This window comes from Martes martes, assembly GCF_963455335.1.
Source record: "Martes martes genome assembly, chromosome: 14".
Taxonomy (NCBI): domain Eukaryota; kingdom Metazoa; phylum Chordata; class Mammalia; order Carnivora; family Mustelidae; genus Martes; species Martes martes.
The window spans coordinates 17,732,563-17,759,911 of NC_137902.1; the positions used below are offsets into that span (position 1 = coordinate 17,732,563).

The window sequence follows — 27,349 nt, forward strand, 5'->3', positions numbered from 1 at the left end:
TGAACCTTGAAAGCATTATGCTAAGTAGAAGAAATCAGTCGCAGAGGCCACAGAGTATATGATTCTATTTACATGAAACGTTCAGGATAGGCAAATCCGTGGGAGACACCAAGTAAACCAGTGGCTGCCTAGACTGGTAGACGTGGGGATGGGGGATGGGAGGCAGAATGACTGCTAGTGGGAAGGTGTTTCTTTCTGGGGGAATAAAATGTTTTAAAATGGACTCTGCTGCTGGCCATACAACTGTGTGAATATGCTAGAAACTGCTGAATTATATAAAATTTAAATGGGTGGGGGCACCTGGGTGGCTCAGTGGGTTAGGCCGCTGCCTTCGGCTCAGGTCATGATCTCGGGGTCCTGGGATCGAGTCCCGCATCGGGCTCTCTGCTCAGCAGGGAGCCTGCTTCCCTCTCTCTCTCTCTCTGCCTGCCCCTCTGTCTACTGTGATCTCTCTCTGTCAAATAAATAAATAAAATCTTTAAAAAAAAATTTAAATGGGTGAATTGTACGGTATGTAAATTACATCTTAAGGAGGCTGTTATATATATATTTTTAAAATGGAGATACAACCTTGCTTTTCCTCTTTTTTTCCCCATAGTTGGAGCCCTGCAGGGCGCCCACTGACTTGAGTCCACTTCCCGTTCATCCCTGCTGGTTTCCCCCCGCCTGCTTTGGACGGGCCCAAACGCTCTGCAACAAGCCGCCTTGACCGGCCCCTTCCTTGGGCTTGACTGCACTGAAGACTAATATCAAACTCCTGCCTTCGGTGCTGTGAGAGTTTCATGAGGACGAGGGACTCAACGTGGTGCTCCTTCCCAAGCCCATCTCCCACCCCCACCAGGGATTACCTCAGTCTCTGATAAGGTAGATACAAAATCCATCTGTACTGCATAAAGTGTTGATGGAGAAGGCTGGGGTGGAGGTAAGGGGAAATGACTGCTAATGGGAAGGGGTTTCTTTCTGAGGTCCCTTGAAATGTCTTAAAATTGAGTCTGCTGGTGGCTATGTGTTATTTGCATAACAAAGGGATACTGAAGTTCCTTTACAGAAGGGTGTCGTTACTTTCCTTAGGGCACATAGAACCTTACAGGGACCTGGCAGAGTTCTCCCACAGAATCCTTAGCAGCTGCTGAGCAGAGAAGGGGCTGAGGGACATGTTCAAAGTCAGAGGGCTACAAGGAAGCCTAGCTGCCAACACCTGCCCTCCTCCTGATGCCTCTGTGACCCCACAGAGCACAGACAGCATGTGAGGGGAAAGTGGTGGGGAGGGATGATGACTACGGAAGCTCTAAGTCATTGCCAAGGAAATGCATGCGAAGCATCTCCAACACGTGACTGCAAGTCCCTAGACACTCCATGGCCTCTTCGGGGACACAGCCAACAAGCTGCTCCTCTGGTGCCAAATACACTTACCACCTCCCCCACCCCCACGGTGACCCAGCCCTGCTCAGCCCCACTCAGGCTTGGTTTCTTAGCAGCAGTGAGAACTCTCTTGGCCTTGGCAACAAGGAAACATCCAGGCTGGGAGCTGAGCGCCCCACGTGATTGCTCAGGATACTCAGCTGCAGGGCTACCCCCGCCCTGTCCCCCCCCCCCGCCCCGCCCCCTGTCCCCCTCCCCCACTACCCCTTCCCCCTCTGCCGGGTCAGGCTCCTCCACCGAGAATGAAGCTCTGAGCTCCCAGCTTCACTCCCTACTTAGAAAATCCCCACCAGGCAAAGCCAAGAAGACACCACTTACAGCATCATTAAATTATAACGAGCCCTGAAACTCACTCCAAAAGCCCGGGTCTGTTTGCCCTTGCGGCCCGAAGGAAGCAGGCGATTGGCTGGCTCTGTTGGGCCTCGCAAGCCTTATCTCAGGCTGGTTATTATTTGATTAAAGAGGCTTCCTCCTCCTCTGGTGTTTCAAAACTGTGCTGGGAGGGTTTGCTGCAGCCTGGGGACTTTTTCTGAGGTTACTCCCGAGCACTCAAAGTCCTTCGGCCTCCAGCAGTACAAACAGACAGCCAGTCGCGCCACACACGGGGGCTGTCTTCCAAAAAGTTTCCATCAGCTTTGCACATCAGCTGGTTGAACATAATTCTTCAAACACTGCAGAGTCAAGGATACAGGTATTAAAGGTAATTTTTTTTGGGGGGGCGCCTAATTTCCTAGGATGTCATGACACTCGAAATGGGGGTACGGTTGGAGCTCTGGGGCTCAGAATGGAAAACAGGAGAGGCAGAGAAAGTGGAAAAAGGAAGTGTAAGAAAAAAACTCAGAATCTTGGAATTCTACAGAAAGGCAAGGCCAAGGTGTGAGTTATTTGCAGCTGGGGAGAGGTGTGAGCACGATCACCAGGTCTCATTGGCTTTTGCTCCCATGAAGCCCTTCCTGAGGTCTGTCCCCTTGGCATGTCTGTCATCCTCCCCACTGGCTCAGAACCCCAAAGTCCTGACAGGGTTTTGGATGCTGTGTGAGCAGTCCAGTTGCTTTAGCTTGAAACTTATCCGATCTGATTTGCAAATGGGACGTGGACTTCAGAGGGTCTGCTTGGCGCGCCAGTCCTCGTGATGCTGACCGCAGAGAGGAGCAGAGTGGGGCCAAGCCCCGCATTTATGAGAATTTCTATCCCACCTTGCAAAGATCTCTGTGTGCTGTGCACATCCTGTTCTCATCCGGGCCATGCCCCCACCTCAGCTGGGCGGGTAGGGGACAAGTCTGAGGACTTCCCCTGCTACCCATGCAGGCTGGGCCCCCTGGGGTGCCGGCAGGGGTTTAGAGACCTGGAACGAGGACTAGGACGGGAGTATCTTTTCTCATTGTGAGGTTTGGCTAGAGCTGGCCAAGGAGGGGAGGAGAGGATGCAAAACAAGAAAAACATTTTATTTTGCCATTAAATAGAAAAAAAGGCTTTTAGGGTAAATTGATATTAAAACTGGTTTTTCCCTCCACATGTTAGATGACTGCGTCTCCTCTCTCTAGTCATGGCGGTTGTTTTAACCACCAGATGCTTCCATTCAGGATGTCTTATTTCTGAACTGGCTGTATCCGGGTTGTTTGTGCTTTGCTGGCTTCGATGGGATGTTGGCATCACTTTGCCCCCAAAACTTCTCCACGGGGTAGAAAGCCCTTCTTCCTGCTGAGGACTCTGCCACCCCCCGGGAATTTTCTTTGCCCAGGCCCCCCACTGGATTTCCTGACACTCTTCAGAGTAATGGTCAGAGGAGTCCAAAGTATCAAAGTAAATCCTGCTTCCCCCTCAAAATTTGAAGGGAAATGACAAGAGGGAGGACAAGCTCAGAGCAGGGGGGCTGTACCTCTTGGACCTGATTTCTTTCCTGCTGCTTTGGGAACACCTCCGCCCGTTACCATCATCTGGATGGTGTGGGTCTTCCTCTCTCCCCATTCTCCATCCCTGTCCCACCACATGGGGACTCGTTCTTCGCACCCACCGTGGTGTCCTTATTTCCTGCTCTCCTTTCCGCTTGGCACACTCTCCCCGCTCCCCGCTGCCCCCTGCTCTGGCCAGGTCAACACATGAGTTGGGTCTTTGAGTAAAGGCTCTTCCTCTGGTACTAGGTTAGGGTTCCCTGCACTTTGCCTCATTGGACCCCTAATCGCATTGTCTTATGATCGCTTGTGTCCTCACCCATGGCCTCCCCTACACCGGCAGCTCTGTGAAGCCAGGGGTTTTACACTTGTTGACTCGGTCCTCACAACACGCCTGTGAGGTGAGTGTCAACCCATTTAACAGACGGGGGAGCTGGATTAAGAAACAAGTTCACCTGGTAAATGGTGGGCTTCCGACCCCGTGCTTCCACTCCCGTGCCGCGTGCCAGTCTGGTGCTGAGTGAGTCCATGAGAAACAAAATGACTAGTGTCAGGGTAATGAGCAGAGCACGAGGCAACTCTCCCACCTGCTCGGCTAAACTGTTCCCTCCACGGAGAGGACGACGGCACAGGAACCACAGTGCAGGTTGTGGGCAAGGCTTTGAGGACGTGGGGGTAAGTGGGCGCAGACCCTGACCAGAGTGGGTCTTCGTTTCGAGCTCTGTCCTCTCTGTCAGGATCTGCTTTCCCCGTCAGCCTCTTGCCTACCTTTGTAGCCAGGTTTAACCACTTCTGGGCTCCATCCTAGGGACTGAGAGGGGCTCCAGATCAGGAATTTGGTCCAGCCTTGAAGGGGGTCCTTCAGGAAACCATCATGGCCGGATGCTCGGAGTCCTTCAGGTGTTGCGATGAGGGCTCTCCCTGCCAGATCTCATTTGTGAGGGAGGGGGTTAGGATCATCCTATATCTTAGAGGAACAGACTAAGGCTTGGAGAACGAGCTTGCCCAAGCTGGTAAGTGCGAGAGCTGAAACTCAATTCTGGACGTATCTGGCCTCAAAGCCGGTGCCTTTCCCACACACCAGGGGCTTTCACAAACGCTTAGCTTTGAGCTCACTGCCGTGGGATGGTGGATCCCCTCTGAAATTCCTGTCAGGCAGATAGTCCTGCTCCACTGTCTGCCTTCCCAGTTGCTGAGTGCGGATCCCCTCACTGCAGTGTGGTCCTCAGCGTCATCTTCCCTGCCCGGACCATGGTCGAACATGGGGCTTGACAAGACCAGGGACTGGTTTGGGGGCATCTGGTCCTAGAACATCACAGCCAAAAAAGACTCAACCAAGGTCCCCAGCCTAGGGGTATCTACAAAGTCTGAAAACCTTTGTTAGAAGAGTAATAAAGCATTGGGAGGGCCATTCAGATCCACTGCTGGATTTTGCTTTTTCCACTTGTTATTTATGTTGTCTAAGTTCTAGTCTTCCTCATCTGGAAAATGGGTGTAATGTGTCTCTCTTGGAGTTACTTGGAGAGTAGAGATTCTGTGTTCACTGAATGTGGGTGTGTACCTGCCAGGTGTGAGGCGCTGGGATACAGTAGAGAATCCGGCAGAAGCAGCTCCCTTCCCTTGTGGAAGTTACAGTTGGATTGGGGGCAATAGGCTTTAAAAAAAAAAAAAAACACAAATAATTAGTTCCCATTGTGGTGAGAAAAAGAACAAAGGATCTCATTTAGATGGGGATGGCGAGCTAGTCAAGAAAGACTTGTCTGATGGTCCAGTAGCATACCAGCACCTATCATGCCTCCAGAATGTAGTAGGTGCTCAGTATGTGTGACCCTGGCCAACCTCTGGCAAGTCTCTGTGAGTCTAAAGTGTGTGTGATGGGGGTGGATTGAATAGATTCCTCAGGACGAGTTGCCCCTATCCAGTATTTAAAATTCCCTTGATCCACAGCAAGATAGAGTCAGATTAAAAGAGACTCTCCTGACTCCCTGTCTAGTGCTCTTCTACGCAGCCGTCTCCATGGATGGAGAGAGTCTGAGTCCAAACTCAAGGAGGCCAGGAGGAAGACTTGGCTGATTCTGTCTCCTGGAAGCCTCTTTCTCTAGCACCTCCACCCAGCTACAACCCAACATCCTCGCTCCCTGGGGGTCACTCCTTCTAGGTGGAAATCCCTCAGCCCCTTCGCAGGGACAGAAAACAGGTTCTTTGTGTCTTTGCCCTCCAGGTTCCTACATGTCCAGCTTGGATGATTAACGCTCCTGCGGCGACCGTCTCTGGTGGTGAGATCACAAGCACAGGCAGGCTGGGAGGGGAGCTGTGAGTTGAGGATTTGGGGAGGGGCCCATCATCTTCCTTGGCTGCCCATGAGTGCTCCCAAGGCGGCCCCTTCCCCCACCCACACAGCCTACCCCCAGGAGCACCATGTTCCTTTTGCATTGCACATAGTGTCTTTTGTGAGCTCTCTGGCCAGGGTTTTAGTGACAGCCCTTGTGAGGAGCTGGTTAGCATTTTTTCTAGACAAAGCCAGAAACTGGGAGGTGATGGAAAGTCTAAGCTTGCCAAGCATGATGAGCGGAAATGATCAGTTTCAGGCTCCTGAAAGAATGGTCTTTAATTCTCTCCCACCTTCCCCATGGGGGACCCTGTCCCCTTGTCTTCCAGGGGCATATCAACTCTTTCTCCTCTTCCTTACCGGGGGCCACACTCTTGCCTTCAGCTGTCTGTTAGCCAATCCCTACCTACTGTTTGCTGGTCGTAATGCTTAGTAGGACCTCCCAGGGACATCAGTGTTTTAGCCAGTGATGCCTAAGGGAGCAATAATGGCGGGAAGACAGGCTATGGGATTGATCCTTCAAAGCATACCACTATCTTTATATGAACTCAGGATTTGAAAACCTTTCTTTGGTGGTGGTGGTGGTGGGATTGGTCAAAGAGGATTGGATGGATATTGAGAAAGGAACAAAAATGCTGTACAATAAATGATACATTACCCCAAGAGCATTTCCAAAGAGACTTTGAGTAGCAAGTTGTACCCTGAGGCAAATCCTCCCCAGTGGGTCATAAAAGGAAAGTGGCAGGATATTTGCAATGGAAAGCACACCCTCCCCATTCAGTTCCCGGAACATGCAGCTTTGCTGATCTTACCAAGGTGAAGCTGGGTTCTCTGGCCATGAGCAGCATTTCAGATGTATAATGGGGCTCTGAGCTGCCATGCTGAGCCAGTGCTAGTGAAAGTCCTCCCTGACTCCTGAGCCCTCAAGCAGCAGGGGGCCAGGAGCCCTCTCCCTTCCGCATGCTCTCCTTGCCTCAATGCACTTGCTTCATGAGCTTTTTCATTTGACCTCCAACCTGCCCTGTGGGTCTGGCAGGGAGTTTAGCTGCGGCTGGCTCTGTGCATTGAGCTTCAACCTCTGGCCAGAAATCAAGTCGGCTAAAAAAAAAAAAAACAAAAACGAAAAACAAACAAACAAAAAAACTACCCAAAATGAGTTTTCAAAGAAAGCAACATCATTTCCCCGTGATTTCTTCTGCGGAGAGGAGTGGTTCCTGTGGGCTGCTCGGTAACAGCGCAGATGATGTTTGCTTTTTGTCAATTCCAAATTATAAGTGACTGTGGGGAACAAGGACCTGGGAAAATGGAAAGCCTTGGGACTGAAAGCTCTTCTCTGACTTAGCAATGGGAAAACCAGGGGGATCAAGCAGCAGGTGGGCAGGAGATTGGCTGCTCCACACCCAGTCCCAGTTTGGCCCAGACAGTTTGGGGACGCGAGAGAGGTGCTGAGCCTTCACTCATCGGTCCCCTGGCATCTCCCCGGGCTGGTAGCAGTCCTAACCCCCATCGCACTCCCCTTGGGGCTCATTTTAATGATCTTGTGGGATGATGCCCAGGGTGAGCCTGCTGGGTAGGATGGAGGTAGGGCTCTCCATCCATTGCGCGAGCCAGAAACAGCATGCATGATTAGACGATAGAAAACGTGCTCTCTAATCGTCACATTGTCTAAGTTCACGAAGTAGCACTCTGTGTTCCTAGTGCTTTGCCATTGCTCCTTGGAATGCCCTCTTCCTACACTGTCACCCCTGCCCCACAACTAATTAGCTCAGTGACTCAGGGTAACGAGGTACAACCCCTGCTCTCAAGGAACTCAAAGCCCAGTGGAAGAGATGGGTAATTAAACAAATAATTTAGGCTAGCATTACCACGTGGAGATTGCCATCATAGAGTAGAGAGGCTTATTCTAGGGGCAAGTTCTATCCCTCCAACCCTACCCCTCATCCCTCCTTGTCCTTGCCCTGCAATACCTTCCCTGTTCAATCTGGGTCTCAAACCTAATTCTTCTCCCAGCAACTCCAGTGGCTACTCGCAGTAGCCATATTCCAGACTGCAGACCAGTGCCGGTCTATGATGTTTTTCTAAGAACTAAGGACAAAGTAGCCAGTCTTTAGTACAGCTGTGTGTATTTCCTTGGAGGAACTTGCTCTCCTTCTGAGAGTCTGTCCCTCCTGTTTGTCGGGATGTTGAGACATTCTTTCTTTTATGAGATGATCATGTTTGTAGGGTATCAATGTATGTTGCATTTAATTTTAATATTATGACTGGGCAGAAAAAATAGTTAGCATCCATTGTTTACTGCACGGTGATAGTTCAAAGTCTGGGAAGCATTGCCCAACAAACTGCTTGTCATCAAGGTTAACACCTATGTCCAAACACAAGTAGGAGCCCCTGGCATGTCTTTCTTCGTGTCTGATTTCTCAGTCTGTAGCCAACTGGCCAAGCTGATGTATTCAAATTCTACTCATTTCCCGGAGACACTTAGCTGGCCGTGGCGGCCAAATCCTTAAATAGACACTCCTGTTTTCTTGGCGTCGCAGGCTGCTGTATGTTTAATGCCTTGAGTATCCAATTTCTGGGCCAAACTCATGAAAATCTAAAGGGGAATTATCCGTCTCAGAAAGCAATTGCAATGGAAATAAAAGCAATTCGTACTCAGCGTTATCAGGATGTTTAATTTTTCATTGAAATCTCAAGATAAAAGTTGATCTTGTGTTAACCCAGATCTCCACCGTCCACTGAGCTGCAGCTTAGAAACTGCTGGAAGAGATGCCCGTACTCTGGCCCAGAGCAGCCTTTCAGGGTCTGTCCGTCTAGCTCATGAGGTTAGGAAATCTTGAGGTCAAATGATCTTGTCTAGCTAAATGAAGTCCCATACTGCCTCTGGTTATCCCACCATTGAAGATATGGTCCAGGGCATTGGAAGTCCCCACAAAAGCTTGATGGATAGAGGAAAATGCCCATCACGCAAACCAAATCCTAATAACATATGTGGTAAAGTCCAAGTTCTTGGGCTATGGTTGAATGTTTCTATATTAAAAGTTATTTAAGGGACACCGAGGGGACACCAACCTCGGTTGGGCACCAACTCTTGGTTTTGGCCCAGGTCATGACCTCAGGGTCCTGAGACTGAGCCTCGTGTTGGGCTCTGTGCTGAGCATGGAGTCTGCTTGAGATTCTCTCTCCCTCTTCCTTTGGCCCTCCTGTTTGTGCACTCTGTCTCTCAAATAAATAAATAAATCCTTAAAAAAAGATTATTTAATATAAGTGATTCATGCCGGGCTTAGCTAATTTAGCTATAAGGAGGGTTTTCTTTTACCACTCTGCAATGTTGGTTTTGCTCTGCAATGGCCAATACAAAAGGAGACTCTCATGTTTGGACTGAGTCCTTCTTGAGGTCAAGGATGTGCCTTGTGCGTGTTATTGGTGAACATACTCTTCTCCTTCTGCCCAGGTCCCCTGGGACCTAACCCATCTCTTGGCATGTAAGATGCCAAAAACTTGTTGTTGGTGGAAACAATAATACAAATGACTCTTATCTTTTGGAGAGAATCAGTTTCTGGCAGTTTCTACCTTGACCTAATGTGACCACTTAATCACTCATATTTTTCACTTGCCTATTTAATTATTAGAAGAAAAAAATTTTTTTGACTTGGTAATTATGTTTTTAACTTGATAATTATGTTTTGGTTTGCAACCCTAAGAAGAGGAAAAGGGGGAGTAAAACTGATGGGCAGCTAAGGCCTCTAGTGAGCACTCTGCCCTCCCAGCCTTGGTCCCAAGTTTTCTGGAACCTGCCCTGGCTGCTTATTCAGGGTGTCATCCAGACTTGGGAGCAACAGGCTTGGTCCACTTACTTGTGTTTGGTTTGCCTGGGCTGTTTGGCCGACGCAGTCCTTTCCACTGAACTCCTCCCACTTGTAACGGGCAGCCCTCTGGTTGGTCAGCAGCTTGAGGTCCTGCAAGAACAATGTAGAAGGCTTAAGGGTGTTTCTCATCATGGCTTTGCCATCAGTCCATTGTATGGTCCTGGGCAGGTCATCCTTCTCTCTGGGTCATGGTTTCCTCATCTGTAAAACACGTTGGATTAGATCAGAATTTCTCAACTGGGCCCTATTGACATTACGGGCCAGATCATTTTTGTTGTGGGGCTGGCTGTCCTCTGCATTGTAGGATGCTTAGCAGCATCCTGGCTTCTACCAAGTAGTTTCCAGTAGTACTCTTCCCCTCTTTTGTGATGACTGAAAGTATCTCTAGACATTTCCAAATGTCTTCCTGGGGGCAGAATTATCCCCAGTTGAGAACTATTGGATTAGATTGACCCAATTGGATTGAGTTTGAGAAACCCTCCTGTTTTATTGAGCATCCTCTGTATACTAGGCACTATATTAGGTTTTGTAGCCTAAATATTTTTTACAGATACTCCATTGAGTAAGTGCCACCTACTTCACAAAAATCTGAATAAGAGCTAGGCATTGAGAAGAATGAAAAAAGAGAGAATCTCTCTTTGGATTCTTACTAGCCTCATCTCTAAAACATCAACCTTACACGTGGTTGTCAGGACCTAATGCTTAGTGTATATAAAGGACCTTAGATCATAGTAGACACCCAGTAATTAAATTCATTCTCCTTTCTTACCCACCCCCAAGAGAATCAGATCTGCACAAAACATTAACTTTATCAGCCTTGCTCTGCCATCTCTAGACATCGACCCTTCACCGACCACGTGCCGCCTCCCCTCTCCCCAGTTAGTCCAGTACTGATATGTCTTCTTAAAAAATCTCAAACTGGGGGGGCACCTGGGTGGCTCAGTGGGTTAAAGTCTCTGCCTTCGGCTCAGGTCATGATCCCAGGGTCCTGGGATCGAGCCCCGCATTGGGCTCTCAGCTCAACAGGGAGCCTGCTTTCTCCTCTCTCTCTGCCTGCTTCTCTGCCTACTAGTGATCTCTCTCTGTCAAATAAATAAATAAAATCTTAAAAAAAAAAATCTCAAACTGTGGGCACCTGGGTGGCTCAGTGGGTTAAAGCCTCTGCCTTCAGCTCAGGTCATGATCCCAGGGTCCTGGAATCGAGTCCCACATCGGGCTCTCTGCTCGGCGGGGAGCCCGCTTACCTCCCCACCACCACCTCTCTGCCTGCCTCTCTGCCTACTTGTGATCTCTGTCTGTCAAATAAATAAATAAATAAATAATAATAATAAATAATAAATAATCATAATAATAAATAAATAAATAAATAAATAAATAAAATCTTTTAAAAAAAAAACTCCAACTGTTTGTTTCAAGGAGAGCCCCCTTACCGCAGTCTCTTCTATCACCAGATGGTTAACTTGGTCCATTTTTGAAGGAGTTGCCTCTCTCTAGGGAAGAGAAAGAGTCTTTAGAGTCTGGAGAATCACCAAGATTTGCAGAGGCCATTGTTTCATGTTTGCTTTGCCTGAGAGGATCCAAGGAAGAGGGAGCTCCTGCTCTATGAGTTATCAGCACTGCCTCTCTGGGGCCATTGGTTGGGGCATGGGTTTTATCATGGGTTCTGAGTGTCTCAAGGGCAAAGACCATGCGTTGGTCTTCTGTTGGAGCTCCTGCACCATCTCCTCCAGGGAAAACATGTTGGTGTTTGGTAGCCTGACATGGCGAGAGGCATCATGGTGCAGTGATAAGGATTTCAGGGCAATGGAGTTGGAATCTGGAATCTGTATTTTCCTTTCCAGTCAGATCCTGACCAGGGGCTCTGGGGAACATGCAGACAGTGCAATTCTTGGGGAAAAAAATGGTTCAGGCTCAAAGCCCAGCTCTGTTGCTTACTCTCTGTTTCACCTTGGGACATTTATGTTATTACTCTGAACCTCAGCTGTTGTATCTGAGAAGTCTGCAATCACAGGGGTCCCTTTTCACAGGGAGGTAGTGAGAATGAAATGTTAGAAGATGTGGATGGTATACGGCACAATCCTGGTAAATATTAAGTGCTCAATAGAAATCCACTTTGATTGAAAAATAGGTATCACCTTAAATAGTAACTATAAACAATAAGTAATAAGTAGGACACATATTAGACAACAAAAAGAGGGATTCGGGTGGTTGAAAAGGTAGGTATGAGATTGACTTGTTCCATTGCTCATGAGAAAATGGGCTCAGAAGGGGAAGCGAAGGGAAGGGCGCCCAGGTTACTGGCAGAGCTGGGGGAGGTCTTGCAACTCTAGATTCTCCTTCACATGCTGGTTCTGCCATGCTGGGGCTGCTTTCCTGTGTTAAAGAAACGAAATACTCAATGACACCTGTCAACATGGTCAGGCAGACTCTTCAGAGGCATGGGGACCATCATGATGGGGCTTTTTACAATGGGGAGGACAGACTGGGCTCAACTCCAAATTCAGCACTGGCAGGGAGGGGGGAGGGGTCAGCAGACGGAAAAGTACTAAGAGGAAACAGCAAGGGTAAGGGGGACTCTGACTCAACCGACCTAACCAGATTCTTCACCGAAGACGGGCCGGGGTGGTCAGGCAAGACCTGCAGGCTGCTGGAGGGTGAGGAGCCCGATCAAATAGGAAAGTCAGGGACCTGGTGAAACTGACTTAGCAGTGTTCTTGCTAAAACTGGGTTTTACTAGGAGGTGCACAGATGGTCTTGGGAGAAGGTCCAGGAGACCACCTAAAGTTTGAATTTTTGTCACCTGCCCAAATATTTAAAGCCCATGATTGGAAAATTACATACGGATTGGGGAAAATGTGCCTATTAGTTTAAGCACCGTGTGCTGTTCCTGGAGGGAAACTTTTTTCCAGGTAAGAGAGAATGAATATTTGTCTAATGCATTTGTGATGACCTAGGGTTGCCTGAGAGAAAAGCGGAGTGTGAGAGGAGGCCTAGCACCCCCAAGACTCCCCGGCCACCCTGGCCTGTCCTTTTGTACAACCCACCACTGTAGAAACTACTGCCTTTGTCCCTCCACCTCCCACCTTCTCAAAGTTCAGCCCTTACCTCCCAGCCCAGGCCCAAGGGAAGGGTGGGCTTGATCTTTTCCTTTAATGGTGACATTCAGTCTCAGGAGCTGCTATGAATGACCTTAATATAACTGAGCACAAATTGTGTTCCCCTTCCCAGTAAAGTACAAGAGATTTCTCTGGCCTGGCTCCGAGCTGTGATTCATAGCGTATCTTTCACCTCTTGCCAATAACCCGTAAGCTTGCTTGAGAAGGAAAGACTGAAGGTTTTAGGCTCGTTGTTGAAAGAGGAAGAATTTTAACAGAGTGGCTTTCTACGCTTGGTCCTTCAATATTGACCATTTGGGGCTTGCTTCCAGTGGGAGGTTCTGTGGTTCTGTTCAGACACTGGCATCATGTCTAATTCACGTGATGCAAAATCAGGTATAACTACATGTGAATGGAACCTTGGTAAAAATGGAATAACTTAATTGAATTAGCTTGTACTGTACTCTTAAGTGATGGTCATAGTTCAGTCAAGAGGTTGAATCAGTAGAGTCCTATTTCCTATCAGAACTCTATCTCTTCCTCTACCTTTTTCTGTGTAACTTAAAACTTACCTGAAAATGGCCATCTTTCTTATCTAAAGAGCTATCAGCAGGCACAGAGCACATATTTTAATGTTTGCCTTTTACTCCTTCCTCTTTTGTGTCGCCCCCTTCTGGCGTAGTGTATCATCAAATTATGATTTAAAGGAGGGATCTGGGCCAAATCCGGCCAACCATTTGTTTTGCAAATAAAGTTTTATTGGCACACAGCCACATCCATTTGTTTATGTACTGTCTATATCTGTTCTCTTGCTACTACGGGATTGTGAGTTGCATAGTTGTGACAGGGACCACATGGCCCCCAAAGCCTTAAGCATTTACTAGCTGGCCCTTCATAGAAAGAGTGTCTAATTCCTGATTTAGAGCATGAGTGTTGGAGTCAAACATGCCTAGGTTCAAATCACGTCTTGGTTACTTGCTATCTTGTAACAAGCTAGTTTTAACATTGGAAACACCGGCAGAACCTCTCCAAAACCTAATCTGTACCATAGGGATAATTGATAAATACCTACATTGGAGGGCTGGTGTGAGAATTCAGTGAGATAAATATTTGTGTCTGGCATAGAGCAAATGCTATCCCTGAGCTTTCATTTCTTTGGCTCACAAATGTATATCTAGTGGGTTCTGTGGGCTAAGCTGGCATTGGGGGGCAGGGGGAGGGGGAGGATAGGGTAGGATGTTGGGGTGGGGGGTGCATGGCCATGGCAGAGATTGACATAGAAGGTCCAGGCTCTACTAGAGCTTACATTCTAATGGGGGAAGAGAGGAAACATAAAGAAAACGAATCACAGATTATTATCAGATAGTGATAAGTGCTATAAACAAAATAAAATAGGATGGCACAGAAGAAAGTGACGAGGCAGGGAACACAAAGTTGCTAGCCGAGCTAAGACCTGAACATAAGAATGAGTCAGCCATGTGCAGATCCAGAAAAAGAATGCTCCTGATAGCAGGAACAACTAAGGAATCCCTGAGCCAGGGATGATTCAGGATGGTTTAAGAAGAGGGATGGCCTTGGGGACCAGGGCTGTAGGGGAGAGGAGGATGGCAGAGGTCAGCAGGGGTAAGAGCATGCTGACACTTGTGGGCCTTGAGAAGATTTTAGAAGCAGAGGTGCAATCTGAGACCATAATGGAGCAGAAATGAGGTCCTTGGCCTCATTCTCCGACCTTTGTTGCAAATATATTATTCTTCCTCTTTGGTGTCTGGCATTTGTCACTGTTGGAAACTGGAGACAGGAAGGGGTCTATGGAGTCCTCACCCAATGGGAAGCTTTTGGATGTGGCAAGCCCATCCCACCACCCTGGCTGATCCCAGCCGCCTCACTTGGGCTCGTCTCCTTACAGTACCCCTGACTCACCCAAAGATCTATTGGCCGATGCCATTACCTCTTTGAAATTTTTCTTATCAGGAGGCTTTAATGCCTCTCCAGGCAGAGCACTTAAGGTGAAAACTAGTTAATGTAATCTTAAAACACTCTAATAAATTTCCAGCAATATAAGACCACCAGATAATCATTTTGTCCCTAGGGTCACTCAGAATTCACAGCTCAGTTCCCATAATTAGCATTTCTTTTGTGTCTGAATCATTGAACAGGCGTGAAGAGCCCCAGTGATAATATTTTGCCTGCTGGACGTTTTAAAGAGAGCAGAGCCATAGATACAATCGGTTACCCAAAATGCCTCTGGAGGTGCTGATAATAACAGCCATGTGGCGTTTCCCAGGTTCAAAGCCATGCTGCAAACCTAGCTTCCTTAAATTAAAAATCTACCTTTAGTTTGCCTACCTTTATTGGCTTTGGATGACTCTTCCTCCTCCTCTTCATCCTCCTTCTTCATCCTCTTCCTCATCACCAAAATCCTTTATTGGAAAGTACTTAGCTGACTAATAGTAATTAGACTTCCTTTACAATGTACCAATATGTGTTTCTGTCTCATCTTGCCTTTAGACATTGTTCAAAGAACAGGATCCCGAATGGGGCTGTCTTCCAACCCATGCTTTCAAACACTGATTCTTAATGTGGAGTTCGTGAATGACCTCGGGCAGGGTAGGGGGGTGGAGGGTGGGTGATGAACACCCTGAAATCAAATGTGAACTTCTATGTGTACCTTTCCCCACCCGCCTCAGGAGAGAGTCTAGAGTTTCATCAGATTCTCAAAGTGTTCCCCTGACTCTAAAAAGTGGAGTCTTTTAAGACTTTAGTGACACAACCCATAGCATATTCATCGAAGGAAAACTCTGTGCAAATGTGTAAGTGGAAAAGGGAAGTTGTTGGGGTTGGAGCTGGGGAAACCCATGATTCTGAACTACCACACTGATTGATTACGAACCTAGATCCTATGAAGCCTCCCAGACTAGACATTTTCCCAGAAACTCTTAAGATAATTGCAAACATTATATATTGGCCACTATACCCCAAGTGCTGTCTAGCAGGATCTTCCATATTTTAATTCTTGGTCTTCACAGCCACCCTACAAAGCAGATACTATGACTAGTCTTGCTGTACAGATAAGGGGAATGAGGCACAGAGAGATTAAAACCTAGATTGAGTTTGCATTTAACATTCCAAGACCCTCCATAGTCCTGGATAATGTATTTTGTCAAGCTGTAATTAATGGTCCAGAGTAATTACCATTTCGGACATGTCTGAATGGTAGCCGTGTTGTAATCTTCAAGCGCATGCCTAATTAATAGTAGGATTCCTATAGGTGCGTCCTCCGGTTTTGTGGATAAGAAGAGATTGCAGGTCATGTGCAGAGGAGAGCCAGCTGACTACTCTTTTAATTAGAATTTGTCTAAGCGTCGCTGTGGTTTGTAAAATGGGGTTATGGAGTATGTAGATAATTTTACTGTAACTATTATCATCATTAAAAAATTCCTGCCATGAACCTAAGGCATGCCATGACACTGTAGAGCTTAAAGTTAACTAAGCCATCTCTCTTAGAGGTTACAATTTCATTCATTCCAGCAGGTGATCAATTTATGGGGCTTTCGATATAATTCATGATATATTTTTCAACAGTTAATGAGCAGGTGACCTAGAAGTTTATGGACTATCCTCTAAAAACATCATTTATAATTAACCTAGACAAAACCAACATTGTGGATATGAAGTTTTGCTTAATCCCATCTATAACCTACAGTGGTTACTAGGAATTCTACAATTCATGGATGCATGCTAAATTTACATATGTGTGCCAGTGATTTAGGGAGGGGAGGTTGGAACCCTGGACCAGAACTGACAGCTTTTGGAAAAAGTAACTATAAAATAATTTGATAAAGGGGAATACTGTTTTGCCATCTCCTAAGCAGAATTGGATGTACAAGAGGAATGGGTGAGGTGTAAGTCACCCAGTGAAGGGTCAGCCTCAGTGACCTGTGCAATCAGCAGTATAACCAAGTGGGACTATAGGAGGGGATTGTACCCTGTGATTCGGGATTATGGAAAGCCTATCATACAATATCTTACTTCCATGTTGGAGATCATCCTTGTAATCCATCTCCAATATTTTATGGGATAATATGATGACAACCGTCAGAAAAGATTTGGTAAAAATCACAGCCAGTTGTATTATTTTGCTTTCTCAGGTTTTGCTTTCTATCAGGTAATTTAGAAAATTGGAAACTGTGTTGATAACACTCTTTGGAAACCTTTTATTTTAGGAAATGTGGAAGTAAAAAGCTAAAGATGGTTATAAGGGGTACGTTTGGAACACCCAACGTTTTCTAAAAGAAAATCTTGGAGCTTCTGTGTCCCCACAAGTAATAAAACTAGATGTCTTTAAAAATATTCTAACTGGAGACTTAGTTAAACTTTGTGGATCTTCCTGATTAGATTTAATAAGTGAAGTTCTAGCTTACTTAGATCTCATTAGAAAATGAATAATTTAAATGCAAAGTAGTTTTGCTTCTCCTTGTCCTCTTCATGAAAACTTTTTTCCTTTTTGACAAAAACTGATTCTAAGGAGGAAGTAGAAGTAAGTCTCTCTCCAGCCATTTCTAACTTCCAAGTATTTTCAAATTCCTCCCTTCAAGTGTCCTGGGCACACACATGCTTGCCTCCCAGCCTCTGCTTTGCCTTGTTCTCCATTGTGGATCCTCACCCATGGAAGACCACCACCCTGGTGTGGCTGGTTACCACTGGAGACCTGGGCCCCTATTCTCCCTGGTGTTTATGTTGTTCCCTCTCCTCTGACCCAGGAAGGGGGAGGATGGGAAATCTGCTTCCTAACTCTCTACCAAGCTTGAATACATGTTTCTCTACGACCCATAGAGTCCTGAGTCCCTAAGACTCTTTGGTTCATTATTGTTCCTGGAATACTTCTGTTCTCAAAGTTATACTTGTCCACGACTATTAATAGTTGTAATAGCCACTCACACTCTCCTTTATTAAATAAGTAATCACATCTTGTACTTAGACATTCAACGAACAGATCTTGAGCATCTGTTTTGTGCAAGGCACTGTTGGGTGCTAGGAAATTGAGAAGGGAATGGGAGAGGTCAAGAATTTAAGAGGGACAGGCAGATGTTAAATGGCTAATTCTACAGCAGAGTCTTCAATTATAATTGTGATAAGTCCCATGGGGGAGAAGCATCTGACAAGGGGTCTGACTTAGTCTGGGGGTCAGTGAGGGAGGTGGGAACTGAGCTGTGTGGCAAGGATTGTAGAGAAAAGAGGGTGTTGTGGTGGGGAGCACTGCCAGCAGACGAAGCAGTATATGCAGTAGAAGGGCAGAGCCATCTTACTTAAGGAACTGAAAACAAACCCGGGTGGCCCAAGTCAGAGACAAAGAGCAAGTGGGAGGAGACGAGGGTGGGAAGATTAGCAGGCCAGGTCTGAGACTTTTTCTAAAAGTCTCTGTCATAAAAGTCCTAAAAACTGCAAGAACAATAGAATGGATTTTAATCACTTGCAGTGGGGATCAGGCAAAGAAATGGGAGTGTTTGAAGTGCTCAGTGTTGCATTTTCAAAGGTCTGTTCTGGCTGATGTGTGGGATGTCTGCATGGGAAGCAGACATGAGGAGCCTTGGTAGGAAGTTTTGTGTTTCCCAGGGAAGATGGTAATGGCTTGCATTAGGGTAGTGCAGGCGGAGAGGAGGTAAATGGAAGGTGGGTTTAAAGCTATTTAGAAGGTTACATTGCTGGAAGTTCGTGTTGGATTGGATCCACGAAGAAATTAAGAAAGGCTCCTGGGTTGCTGATCTGCTGAGAGAGTAGGGAGTAAGAATGAAGGACGATCTTGAGCCAGCAAAAGTTGCCAAGAAAAAACACCCAGGTAGGGAGAAGGAAGCCCAGGAGAGCATGGGGTTGTGAAAGCCGAGGAAAGGCCTTGCCCCTTCCACTAGAACTTGAACTTGCTCAGCAAGCCATCAGTATCTGATAATCTGACATCATGCAGATGGTAGTATAATAGCAGAAGGGCTCTGGGTAAGTCTGGGCACTCACCATCTAGTCCACATGAGGATCCCTCTTCCAGAAGACAAGATGCTTCGTGTCCAGCTAGCATCTCAACTCCACAAACCACCAGGACAATATCTTCCAGACACCAACAGCGATTTTCAGAGAGGTGACCTAAAGCAGTATTTAGGAGCAAAACTACAGGTTGTCTTCAGAAAAGCAATAAAAGCACAACAAAGGCAAGCTTTTATGAGGTCATATAGGGTGGTCTGGCCTGTTAAAAGCTCCCAAATCTCTTCATTCCAGATTGGGAATTTTGGTTTATCCATCCCAACCAGAAGGTTCACTGAGATTGTTCTGATAATCATTAGAGTTGTTTGTTAATGTTTGGGTATCTTGTTTCGGGCACATGGTAGGATTGCATTTCCTCACCTACTTGCTTCATACAGAGCTTCAGCTAATGAAATTGGAACTCAAGCCCTGTATGGATTAAGAGCCAGTGGATGCTTTATACTCTCTGCTCTTGGCCTCAGCAAATAAGGAAGTATGTGTCAACATGGAGCCTCCCTCAGTGACCTTCATGAGCAGAGCTTCTATAATAACCTGCAGTTTACATGTAGCATACACAAGAAATAAACTTTGTTGTCTTAAGACTCTGAGACATTTGTTACTGTATCTTAACCTAGTCCATCCAGACTGATACAGAGACACCCTTTCCAGAACAAAGTAACCTTTAGAGTTCCTATGAGTTCCAAAGATTTTAGGACAAATTCTTTGCCAGGGTTTAAACTCAAAGAATTAAGATCTCTCTTTTGTTTCCAAAGTCTCTGCAAGAGGAGACCTACTGACAATCATAATAATAGCTACTATTTAGTAAATCTTAACCATGCAACAGGTGCTAGGTTAATTATCTTGCATACGTTATTCCATTTAATCTTGAAATAACCCAATAAGGAAGTGGGCATGAGCAAATCCACTTTAAAAATGAGAGAATTGAGGCTCAGAGAGCTTAAATAACTTGCCCAGGGTCATACAGCTGGTAAATGGCAGAACCAAGGTTGGAATCCAGAGTGTCTGGCTCCAAAGTCCTTGCAGAATTCTCAGAAATTCTGCTAGAAGGATTCAGGTTGTTTTCCACTGACGTCCTCACTCACAGCTCAGTTCTAATGCCAACCCCATCTGAATATCTTTATAGAGTGGGGTTTAACTTTAAGATATGCTTTTCAGACCTGGGACTCAACAACCCTAACTACCAGGCCCTCACCAGAGCGGGCTGAAAATGTTATGTTTTGTGTTTGTGCTCTAGAATCAGATAAACCTGAATTCAAATGGTGGTTCTACCAGGTCCTGGAGTCACCTAAACTCTCCATATGCCTCAGTTTCTCCACCTGAAAAATGTGGGTAATAATTGTTCCTGGCTCATGGGGCTGTGGGGAGGATGGACCCCTTGCTTTTCTGTTTGCTCTTAGATCCATTCCCCATCCTTTCCTGCCCTATTTCATGTCTGGGAGGGGAGTGGTCCCTGCAACCTCATTCCTTACGTTTCTTTGCAGTTTGCTTCAGCCAGTAGGAGGGGCTTGCAGGTGGAGGGAGGGCAGAAAGGGGGGAAGCCAGGGAGGGTATCCCTCCCTTTTCAGGTGGCATCTCCAGCCGTGGCAGCCCTGTGGGTTGGAGGACCCAACCCTTTGGGGTCCTCCTAGGCAGCCCCTCTCTCCTTGGTCCTCGATGTTGCTTAGGTGCCTCTGGCTCCTGGTTCTGTTAATATTTTACTTTGTTGCTCCAGCCCTAGGGTACTGATCTGTTGTTGCTAATCTCCAGGCTGCCTCAGGGTCCCCTTTTGTTCTTTCAGCACTTCCAAGACCTTTCTGAGATGGATTCTGTGTGAAAATTACACTTTCAGTGGTCTGGCCTGGCTTGTTTTCCAGGTTGTGCCATGACTGATACAGAGGATTGCTTCAGATAATGCCTCCGAAGTACTTAGAGCACTGCTTGGCACATCAGAAGTGCTCAACCAATGGTAGCTTGCAAAGTGTGCCTGCTTTCCTCTTACGGAGATTCTCTGCGGCCAGTTGGCCCCAGGCAGGCCCCTGCCTACATCATAGCTCCTGAGTCACTGCCTTCTTCCAGGTTGGCCCGGTCCCAGGCCCTGGGCTTCTATTTTGATTCATCCTCCTCTAATCTTTATAGGGTAAAGGGCCTGTGAATTCCTCCATGACATTATCAACACATGTCACAATGTTATGTTTAATTTTTGAAATTTCTTACAGTGTCTTGAAAAGCCCGGCTTTATCTGGCCCCTCTGGCTTCCCAACCCCTCCCTCTGCCACTTTCCTACTTAATCCCCTCCCGTCCACGCCGCTCACTTCTGTCTGCCAGCCCCATCCTTCCACAGGGTTTTGGCATGTGGACTTCCCGCTCTTGGAAAGGTCTTCTCTGGGCTCCTGTCAGACACGGTCCTTCTCAGACCACAGTCTTGGCTTAGCTGCTCCTTCCTTAGAGCGGCCCTCCCTGACCACCTTCTCTAATGCTGGTCACCTCTGTTGTCCTCTGTGACAGGGGCTGTTTGGATCTTCACTGTACTTTTCCATAGCATGTCTCCCTCCTGACCTGCCAGAGGCCATTAGACTCTTAATACCACCTGGGCAGATCCGTGTGACATCCCCATATCTCCATCTTGTATCCTCAGGAGCTAAAAAGATGGGCACAAAAGGGGCTCTCAGTCAGTATGTTATGAAAGAATGGATATTGAAGTAATTGCATGTCAAGGGTCCATAGAAGTCCAATAGTGATCATTCTTGGGATTTGCCTCTTTTCCCTTATGGGCACCCGTGTTGGGCAGAACGCCTGACAGCCAGTTTCCTTCACCACTGTTCCTTGCCCAGGCCCTGCATGGTATGTGAGCCCTGTTCCCTCCACAACACACTTGGCCACTGGGATCTTCACTGAGGCTCCCAAGACTCTAGCCTTCTGGTCCTCTGAGTCCTCCCAGTCCTCCCTGGTCACCCTCCTTCTGCAGACTGACCACCTCCACTGGCTCTGCATGAGGCAATCTCGAGTGGAATCCAGAACCAGCGCCCTCAATGCTTAGCCCCTTCTCGGTGCTTGGGCCATGCGGGTCCCTGCCCCCTTCTCAGACAACATCTTCTTGCACAACCCACAGGATTGTGTCTTCTTACACAACTCACAGGATTCCACAGGAAAAACAAAAGGCCCGTTCAGGGTTTGTCTTCTTGGTGACCAACCTGATCAATAGTTTCTCATTTTTTGGCTTTCAGTAGCAAAAAGGCAGATACTTGCAACCAGCCTCCCTTAAGGGCTTGGGGAATCTCAAGATTTTAACCCAAGAGTCTGGCTGGATGCCTGGGAGAAGAGGAAAAAGTAACTTCCATTTCTTAACCATGAACTTAATAGTTGTAAAGAAAAAAATCAACTTGCAAGCTAATTTCTTAATTACCCTGCTCCACTAGTTCTCTGATCCTGTGCCCCAGATCCCGTCTGGAACTAGTGCCCTGCCCTGAGGCACAGCTAGTGGCTGAAAGAAAGTCTGGAACCCTACCTGGTTCCTGCGGGCTTTCCTTCTTGGCCATAGAGGTGTGCGGGGGTTGAGTCCTCTCAGGTAGCCCATCCTGTAGGAGGTCCCGGCTGAGCAGCTGACCCCAGGACCCCTGAATCATTAACCTGAGCCCAAAGCAGCCACTTAACTGACTGAGCCACCCAGACGCCCTCTTTGAATACTTTAAAGATGCCACTTCCCTGATTTCTTGTTTGCAAATTTCTGATAAGAAATCTGTCCTCATTTTATCTTTGCTCCTTTGTATGGTGATTTTTTTTTTCTCTATGATTTTAAGATTTTCAATTTACTACTGGTTTTAAGCAATTTAATTGTGATGTTCCTTGGTATAACTTTCTTTATAGTTCTCCTGAAAGTTTGTTGGGCTTCTTGGATTTGTGAGTTTATAGTTTTTATCAAATTTGGGAAGTTTTCAGCTACTATTTCTTCAACTATTTTTTTCTGTCTCCCCTGACCTCTCCTCATTCCCATATTTCTCCTGTCCTTCAGGGACTCTAGTTGTGTGTACGTTAAGCTCACTGATACTCTGTTTGTTTGTATTTTCAGGCTTTTTATTCCTCCATATTTCACTTTGGATAGTTTCTATTACAGAGTTTTCAGGTTCTTTAACCTCCCCCCTCCTGCTTTCTCCTTCCAGGTTGGCCTGGTCCCAGGACCTGGGCTTCTGTTTTGATTCATCCTCTTCTGATCTTTATAGGGGAAAGGGCCTGTGAGACCCAGTAATGTTTAATCCGCTAGTAGTCCCACAGAAGTGTAGGAATGTGTGTGTTAAAAACCTCAGACAATGTTTTTATGATTTCTAGGTATTTGCTTTGGGTCTTTTTAAAGATTTCCCATATCTCTACTTCTTTGGCCATATAGAATACAGTTACAATTTTTTTAAATGTCCTAGTTTACTAATTCTATAATCTCTGTGACTCTTTCAAGTTTGGATTGTTTTAGAAGGACAGCTCTGCATTTTGAGATGGACTTAGAAGTAGAAAGTTCAAGAAAAGGAATTCTTGTTTTTCTTCCTGCTCCTTTTTTAAAGAAAATTCTTTAAAAGATTTATTTATTTATTTATTTATTTGATAGACAGAGATCACAAGTAGGCAGAGAGGCAGGCAGAGAGAGGGGGAAGCAGGCTCCCCGCTGAGCAGAGAGCCTGATGTGGGGCTCAACCCCGGGACCCTGAGATTATGACCTGAGCCGAAGGCAGAGGCTCAACCCACTGAGCCACCCAGGCACCCCAAAGAAAATTTTTATTTATTTATTTGAGAGACAGGGAGAGAGCATGAATGGGGCAAATGTCGAAGGGAGAGAGATAAGCAGACACCCCACTGAGCAGAGAGCCTGATGTGATGAGGGGGATCAATCCCAGGACTCCAGGGTCATGACCTGAGCTGAAGGCAGATGCTTAACCAACTGAACCACCCAGGTGCCCCTCTATTACCCTTTCAATTGGTTGATTTTTCTCCTTATATGGGCTATTTTTCCTACTTTTTTTTTTTTTTTTTTTTTTTTTTTGCATGCCTGATCATTTTTTATTGGATGCCAGACATTGTGAATTTTATCTTGTTGGGTGCTGGATATTTCTGATTTTCTATAATGCTGTTGTACTGGTTTTGGGACACTTTGTTCTTGGAAATGGTTTGATTCTTTTGGTGCTGGCTTTTAAGATTTGTTCGGCAGGACCAGAACAGTATTTACTCTATGATCATTTTTACCCCACTACTAAGACAAGACCTATTGAATCATGAATTATGAGGTTTCTGATCTGAGTGCCAAGATCAGGTCCTATTCCTGGTCCTATATAATCACTGGGTATCTTTCCATCTCTGATTTGTGGGAACAGAACTCTTCCCTGCCCTGTGCAAGCTTTGGTGATTTTTCTCGCTCTCTGTCTGGGTGGCTTTTTCCCTGGCCATGGGTAGCTTCCTCACACTCACACACTTAATCAGCTGAAGATGAACAAGGCCTTTTGTAGGTCTCCAGAGCTCCCCTTTCGCTGTATAGTTCTCTTCTTTCCAGCACTCAACCCCCAGCTCCCACTGTTTTGCCTTTCCCAGTCTCCCAGTTCTATTTCCTCAACTCAGGGAGTCTGTTTAGCTCTTCCTTGATGCCCCTCTATGCACTGCTTCCTGGCCACTCTCTTAGGCGGTAAGCAGAGGCAATCAGAGTGCTCACCTCATTCATCTGCTCTCCTTATGAACGACTGTTCTGCATTGCTGCCTATTTATTTAATTTATTTGGCTGTTTTAGTTGTTCAGTCAACGTTCCATCTTGGCTGGCTAGACTGGATTACTATAAATGATGGTTCTTCTGTTGATAAAACAGATTGCTGTGTCAACTGTTTTCAAAACAGTTCCCATTAGGTAACCTGAAACACCTTGCACAGCAATCCACATCTCCTGCAAGTACAGTACATCCTTGTGCAATGTGTGTTACAGAAGAGTTGCCTACAAATAAGCTCTGTGTAAGATGATCTGATTTTTCCCTCTGCCTTCCATTTGCATTCCTGCAGTGCTCTCTCTACATCATTTCTCATCTCTTTTTCTTTAGCTATGACTTTGAACTCTGAGGCTTTCCTTTGTCCCCCCCCCCTTTTTTTCTTTTTCGTTAGGGACCAGTAATCTATACACAAAATGTCATGATGTTGGGGGATTAGAATTCATCACATTCTTGTCCACACAGTCCTTGAGGACTCAGATGTGTGCTTAACTCAGAGTTAAGGTCTGTGTGGGGTAGAATAGAGGCAGGCTTCAACTTCAAACAGCTCAGTCTTCTTTTTTTTTTTCCCATGTGAATAGCTACTCCTACAGTTTTGGATTGTTTTAGAAGGACACCTCTGCATTTTGTGATGGACTTAGAAGCAGAAAGTTCAAGAAAAGGAATTCTTGTTTTCCTTCCTGCTCCTTGGGTTCAACAATATTTATTGAGTGTCTATTACAACAGTGCACTTGTATTAGCTGAGAGACTGAGGCAAGTCACTGACATTGATCATGAGTTTAGAACGTTATGGAAGAATGACATGTATTGATAAAGACCCAAGGTGTGGCACTGCAGTAAATCTGTGAGATTTCACAGAAGGGTGTGATTACTGAGGGCTGGAGAGATTAGGGTAGATAGGCTTGGAGACCTAGTTCAGGAAAGAACTGCATAATTTAGGAAAATGTGGTGTGAGCACCATTAGGAGTATGGGAGCCCATGGTTTGACGAGGGACAACCAGAGAGGTTGGAGGAGGAGCTTCTACTGGAGAACAGTGGGGAAAGTAGAGGCCTACCTGGGGAGGTCTTATGTGCCAGGCTTGGGCATTTGGACTGTGAGAGCTCTGGATGGTTTTTGATGGGAGGACATGGAAGATATGTTTCCATGAGAGGGTTAGGGTTAATGTGTGAAGAGCTGATGAAGACTGGTAGCAGGGGGTGTGAGATCAGGGAGTATATCATGACTTAATCATCTTTGTATTCCCATCTGCTGGTTCAAACTTAATGCTTGTTGCTAAAGTGCATGTAAAAGGTGATCCTTTGCTTTACAAATGACTAATATTCTTGATAATCACTGGCCTTGTCAATGGCATGACGACTATTGTGAAAGAACTTCTTTGTGCCCCATGAAGAATTAAAGGTAGGCAAATTTGGACTCAGGCTCTTTCAAGCCTTGTTTCTCTTTCAACTCATTCTGTTCCAAAGCACTCAGTCACGGTTACAGAAATTACACACAGGGTCGCTCCCAATCCCCACCTCCCCCAACCCCAACAATTTCGGCCTATTCTTACAAATCTCCTAAGACAGACCACACATGCACACGGGAACCAAAGAGCCCAAGCGAACACTCCCAAAAGAGCCTGACGCCGGCACCGACTTCCAGATGGGCAGAATCGACACAATGTAGCCCGAGGCGCGCGCGCACGAGCGCGCAGCGCGCGCGCGCGCGCGCACAACACCTTCACGTGACTCAGCGCCGAGGCAGAGTAACCGATTAGGCGCTCACTCTCCATTATTGGCCCCACCGGGCCCTGGCGTGCACGGGTTCCACGCCGATCCGCACGCGGAGCCCGGGAGCACCCCCTCCCCCCAATTCCGGCGCCCAGCCCGGGGCCCGCGGACTCGCCGAGGCTCCGCTCACTGGCGGGCGCGGGTTGCGTCATCGGGACGCGACGTTGCAGCAGCACCGGCGGAGAGTTGAAGTGCCGGCAGCTGCGGGAGCGGAAGCCGGAGCTGGCGGAGCTGCCGGGTGCGGACCGCGAGGGCGAGAGCGGCTGCGGGACGCTGCTCGGGCCCAGAGCGCCGCGACAGGTGCGTCGTCGCCCTCTCCGCTGGACCCGGCGCCACGCCGGCAGGTTGTCCATCTCCCCGGAGCTGCAGGACTCCCCCTGAGACGTGGGCCCGGCTCGTGCTGGATGGGGGTCGGGAGACGGGCTGCGGCATGGGTTCCCCTGGGCGGGACGGAGGTTCCTGTGGACTGAGTAGCGTGCGCACCTGAAGGCATCGTGGGGGCATTGGCTTTCAGGCAGCTGGGGCTTGTGCTGGGGACAGTCCCATGACACTTAACCAATGACTGGCCTGAGCGCACGCCGTGTGCCAGACGCTGTGTTAGGCGCTTTGTAGGTACTGTCCAGCCCTCCCAGCAACCCCGGGAGGTAAGATCTATCATAATATGCCCATGTTCCAGATGGGGAAACCAAGGCGTAGAAGTTAACCAACTTGTTCAAAGTCAGCACAGATGGTCAGCAGTGGGGGATTCGAACTTGTGGATGTTTGGCCTAAGAGCTGATCCCCCTATCTCTGTTCCTTTAAAAGCCCAGAGTTGGTTCCCCTCAGCTGATAGTCTGGCGCGTCCAGATTTCGTTTTAGTTCTCGACCTTGGATAAACGCTGTAGGGAGGGAGGAGCGAACCGTGACTTCCTATTGGCACCCCACTCTCCCTCCACTACTCCCATCGCTGGGGCCAGCAGCGACTTCTTTTTCTCAGGCAGCAATGGAGCTCCCCCTGTTGTAGCTACATTCTGCTTGTGAAACTGATAGCTGATTTATTTCATAATAGTAAAGAGCTTTCAGGCCAGGTGCATTGCTTTACTATCCTCCCAACTGGCTTATTATGTTAGGTTGATGTCATGTTAATTTGTTAAGGACGTACAATATGGTTGTGCTGAGAATAGTAGTTACCGCAGCAAACCCATATGGGAAGTAACGCTGTTACCCCGGACGTGACCTTTCAGAGTTTTAAAGGAATA

General features: G+C 47.0%; 1 protein-coding gene across 3 annotated transcripts in view; it reads left to right on the plus strand.

The window, feature by feature from the left end:
• The first annotated feature begins 1,906 nt into the window (after positions 1–1,906).
• The window catches only part of GPAM (glycerol-3-phosphate acyltransferase, mitochondrial), a 58,000-nt gene continuing 32,557 nt past the window's right edge, over positions 1,907–27,349 (plus strand). Inside the window, exon 1 of one of the 3 annotated variants that reach the window (XM_080822358.1) lies at positions 1,907–2,122. The gene's annotated coding sequence lies outside the window, so the exon portion shown is untranslated. Of the gene's footprint in view, positions 2,123–26,067; positions 26,412–27,349 lie in introns of those variants that run through there. The other 2 variants (XM_080822360.1, XM_080822359.1) reach the window with 2 other exon arrangements.